Source organism: Tupaia chinensis, unplaced genomic scaffold, assembly GCF_000334495.1.
Source record: "Tupaia chinensis unplaced genomic scaffold, TupChi_1.0 Scaffold149333_1, whole genome shotgun sequence".
Taxonomy (NCBI): domain Eukaryota; kingdom Metazoa; phylum Chordata; class Mammalia; order Scandentia; family Tupaiidae; genus Tupaia; species Tupaia belangeri.
In genome coordinates, this window is record NW_006209177.1 from 735487 (window position 1) to 740981 (window position 5495).

Sequence of the window (5495 nt, forward strand, 5' to 3'; positions counted from 1 at the left end):
TACAAATGGTCAATAAGCATTCTCAATATCTAAGCATTAGGTAAACACAAGACCACAATGAGATACCACCTCACACCAATTAGTATGGCTACTATCAAAGGAACAGAAAATAATGAGTTTTGGAAAGAAAGTTTAGCTACTAGAAGCCTTGTATACTTGTGATGGAGATGTAAAATGATGAGGCTATTATGGAAAATGATAAGGCAGTTCCTCAGAAAAGTAGAAATAGAGTTACCATATCATGCGTCAATTATACTTTTGTGTAAATATCTAAAAGAATTGGAAACAGGATATCAAAGAGATTTCTACACCTATGGTCATAAGAGCATTATTCATATTAGGTAAAAGGTAGAAGTAGATCAAATGCCCATTGGTGGATGAATGATAAACAAAATGATTATATAGAAATATTATTCAGCCATAAGAAGGAAAGGAAATTCTGACATGATACAGCATGGATGAACCTTGAGGACATTAATAGCTAAATGAAATATACCCAGATCATATAAATATCATATGAAGTTCTTTGATAAGTTCATAGAGACAAAAAGCAGAAAGGTAGTTTGTGGGGACACGTTTAGAGAGAGAACCTGAGGTGTGGGACATACTCTGAGCAAATACCATCTGCTCTTTTGGGGTCTGGCAGAACCTTGTAACTTGTCTTTCCCTGACCTTGGCTGCAGACAGAGCAAGGGTGGAAATTACTAGGGGCGTTCCAACAGACACATTTAATGAACTTAAAGAGACATCTTGACCCCAATTAGCAAAGTCCAATTTCTGCTGTGCATCTGAGAGGTTCATTAGCCTTTTCTGGGTGTGGTGGTGCACTCCTTATGGAGAAGTTCTTTAGTTTCTTCCCCACACCTAACAGCAGATGCCGTGATGGATTCTCACATGGCTGACTGCAGTTTGAGTCCCAGACTCAGTGGCTTCAAACTCATGCCAGGCACAGGTGCACGTATGCCCAAAATTCCAAGAGGAGGATGGAGGAGAAGGGATTGTGGTGTGGCCAACCCCCCTGGGGGGTGATTTCTAGCTTTCTGTCTCTGTCTCTCTGGAAAGTGCACATGCCCTGTAGCAAAAATCTCTCTTAAAGAAAAAAGAATTTAAGATTTTTTTGTTCATATATGTATTTATTTATTTCACATGAAATGAAGCAAGGAATAGAGAGGAGACAGAGATGGAGAGAGAGTGAGAGATACCCTTGACAGGATTTCACTATGCCAACCCCTAGCCTTGTTGCCAGCCAGGATCATAGACGTCCTATGGACAAGCCCAGCACATTCAGGTCAACTCAAGATGTGAACTCCGGGCCTCTCTATTTGGCTCCAGTATCAGCCAGTGGGTACCATATCATCTATGCCACCACAATTGAGCCTGGAGCTTCAATTTTATTAGATTAAAAATAGTTATTGAATTAGTTAAATGAACATACTTAAAACTACTGAAATAAACACGTAAAAAATGGTTAAGATGATAAATTTTATGTATATTTTATTAGGTCATCAGGAAAGTCATGATGCATTTTTTGCATAGACAAACATGTTATGACTTTCCCAATGACCTACTATTAAAAATATCTTTTAAAATATTTATTAATTTATTACATGCATATGTGAAACAGAGATATAGCTCCCCTGTCAGGGTCCTGAGGCTGTGATCTATCCCCTCAGCTAGCTAGGATCACGGGCAACTATTAGACCTACTAGACAAAACATCGGTATGGATAGAATAGCTGAACACAACGGCCAATAGTATCTAATTGACATATATAGAACACTTCCCTCAAGAGCAGCCACATGCACACTTATTAGATAGAACCCTTCCCTCAAGAGCAGCCACATGCACACTTATTTCAAGTGCCTATAAAACATATGTCAAGATAGGTCATATACTGATTCATAGAACAAATCTTCACAGTTTTACAAGTATTGAAAGCCTAGAGAGCATGTTCTCTGACTAAAATGAGGTCAAACCAGAAATCTATTATAAAAAGACAACAGGAAAATATCTAAATCACTGAAAATTAAGCAACAAACTTCTAAATGATCCATGGATCAAAGAAGTAGTCTCAAGAAAGAAATTTTAAAATATATCAAACCGGAGCCAGCCAGGGGCATGGAGGTTAACACAGTCAGATCCCACAGGGCTGACTGTGCTATTTGAGTCCTGGACCTGGTGACTTGAATAACACACCAAGCATATATGCATGCATTCCTAAAATCCTAAGAAGAGTATTGAGGAGGAAAAAAAATGCATCAAACCAAATTAAAATTAAAATGAACATATGAGAACATGTGAGATGCAGATGAAGTAGTACTAAGAGGAAAATTTATACCATTAAATCTATATACTAGAAGCAGAGAAAGATCTCAAACCAGAGATCTAACTTTTTACCTAAAATATTCAAATAAAGGAAGAGAAAAATTAATCTGAAGCAGGAAGAAGGAAGTAAATAATAAAGATAAGAGCAGAAATCAATGAAACTAAAAGCAGGAATAAAATAGGCAAAAAAATCAATAAAACAGAAAACTATTCTTCAAAAAATAATTTAAAAAATTAATAAACCCCTGGAGAGACTTACAAAAATAAAAAGAGAGAAGACAGCAAATAAATAACATTAAGGATAAAAAAGGAAATGTCTCAATAGTTACTGTAGTGATTAAATGAAGAATAAGATGATACTGTGGAAATACGTATGCTCATAAATTAGGAAATAGATAAAATGGATAAATTCCTTGAAAAATCAGGCCTGCCTTGGCATGGTAGTTAAAGTGGCTGTATCCCATATGGCCAATGACTGATTCAAGTCCGGGACCCAGCAGCTTGAGAAACACACTAGGGGTGTGTTCATGCATACCCAAAGTTTCCAAAGGAGGGAAACATAGAAGAAAAGGGATGTGGCATGACTATTTCTTATTGGGGGAATGCTTTATCATTCTGTCTCTCTGTTTCTGTCTCTCTGTATCTCTCTGGTGAGCACATACACTCTCTGGAAACATTGTCTTTTTTTGATTCCTTGAAAAATCTTAAACTACCTAAAAATAATCCAAGACTGTGTATAACCAATGAAGAGACTGAATTTATAATGTATCAAGCTTCTGAAAATAAATTTTCAGGTCCATTTGTTTTACTGGACAGTTCTACCAAATATTTAAAAGAGAGTTAATGCCACCTTAATATGTCCACAACAAAAATAAAATGGAACATTTAACTCCTCATTTAATGAAGCCTATATTGCCTTGAAAACAGTATCACGAAGGTAGTATAAGATTAAAGTGGGAGAAATCACTCTATCTGGTGTTAAAGCTTAATGTGTAGCCAGAGTAATGAAGACAGCATAGAGTTTGCTGAGGGATGGACACATAGATCAGTGAAATATAATAAAGAACACAGAAATTGCCTCAGACCAATAGTCCCAATTATTTTTGGCAAAGATGAAAAAACATGTCAATGGAGGAAGAAGAGTCTCTTTAATAAATGATCCTGGAACAATTGGAGACCTATGGGGGGGGAAACACCTTGGCATAAATCTCATACCTTCTACAAAATCTAACTTCAAATAGATAACAGGCTTATGTGTAAAATGTATAACTATAACGTTTTAGAGAGAACATTTGGCCCCAAGGTCAGGTGAAGAATTCTCAGACTTGACACCAAAAGCATGATCCACAAGAAGAAAAATTGATAAACTGAACTTCAGAGTTAATGACTTGCTATGTGAAAGACCCCGTAGAGAGGATGAAAATACACATGCACACACAAAGAAAGTGTGACTCACATACCTGACAAAGGTCTTGTATCTATGATATGGAAAGAAAGTTCAGTATTCAACAGTAAAGGAAATTCAAAACAATCCAGTCAGAAAATGGGTGACAGAGATGACCAATATCCAGAAGGTAGGGAATACCTGTATGATTCGCTCATTCTTAGGGTTCTCCTATCACGGCTGAAAATGACATAAAAACTAGACTGAGAAACTCCTGAGAAGCCTACTTCTCTCTCTCAAGCAGGGGCTACAGAGGCATTTAAAAGAACAGACCACCAACAACAAGGACTTAAATATTGGAGGAAATGCTTCAAGCGTTGCAAAAGGTAAGTATGCATTTAATTTCGTGGCCTAAATATGTACCCATAATATGAGTCTACATGCACTGAAGATACCAGAGCTTTGCCAGTCAGGAAAATGCAAAGAATACTATCAAAGAGGAACTGTTTGAGGTTCTAACCAAAATTTGACTAGTAGAAAGCAGACAGAGATTCAGTTATTGCTGGTGGGGGCTAATGAGCAGAGTAGTCAATGCCTTTTGACAGGTAAGGGCCAGTGTGGTATTTTTCAAAGGAAGCAGTATCAGGATCTTCTGGGTGGACAGACTGAGTAGTAAGACTATTTGTATATGTCAAACATTAGCTGTCCCTGAATCCACAGTGATTTCTCACGACCTTCATTCTTACTTTCTAAGGAACAAGGATTCACAATATTTTGATTTAAAAATGTCGATAATGCTACTTAAGAGACCTGTTATACTCACATTCTCAGTCAGGTGCTCCCTGTAGCCATATGTGTACCAGCTTGGACCCAGGAGAACCTTCCTTTGATGTTAAGTCTAGCTGTCTGGAGCAGACTTAACACTGCTTTTTCTTTATGTTTATTTATTTATGTATTTATTTATTTTATTGTAACTGTGTAACTCTGAAGTATGTTGGCATGTGATTCCAGGAACTTGCATAGAAAAGATGTAGCTAACTAAGTGAATAATTTTGAGAGGACTGTTTTTCTGCTCCAGTATAGCTAGTGAGTTAGAGCCTGGATGAGAAGATGGCAAGAACCTTTCCAATGATGCCAATTTGAAGTGACCGTCCATTCATTCCTTCATCAGCAAGTATAATAGCTATCTTCCTTTTGATTGGACAAGAAATGGAGAAGTCAGAGGTCATTGATAAACTGCTGAACACAAAGACAAATCCCCACAAATCTCAGTATAGTATGACTATTGGAATTTCCTCTAGACTTGTAAGACTGTACGTTGGAAAATATCAAGTGTGTATATAGTCAGGGAGTTCAGATGTTCAATGTAAACCACCTACAACAACTATGGGCTAATCATACTGTCAAAACTCTCACATATTGTGTAGTATGCTGCAAGGGCTGGACTCTTCTACAATACCCTGTAGTTCTGATATGACAGGGAAATTCAAGGATAAAACTACTTACCAGAACTAAAGTTATACAAGGTTATAGGGAGAGTAGTTTTATATAAAGTTTGGAGGTGGTTCTATCATGTTAAAGTATTCATATTATGCTTTACTGAATATATTATAAGATGAAAGATGGACACAGTGATAAAGAAATGTCAGCCCCTCTGTGATAAAAGCAGACCAGATTTTTTGTATAAAAAATGTGTACATATAAGCCCTTAATGGAACATGCTAAATGCCCAGGATTAGAATCCCTGATGCAACATGCTGTACATAAGGGAGGAATTGAACACTCA

General features: G+C 37.0%; 1 pseudogene; it reads left to right on the forward strand.

Moving 5' to 3' along the window:
• The first annotated feature begins 1220 nt into the window (after positions 1-1220).
• LOC114006636 (tRNA pseudouridine(38/39) synthase pseudogene) lies at positions 1221-5224 on the forward strand (annotated as a pseudogene).
• The last annotated feature ends 271 nt before the right edge of the window (positions 5225-5495 follow it).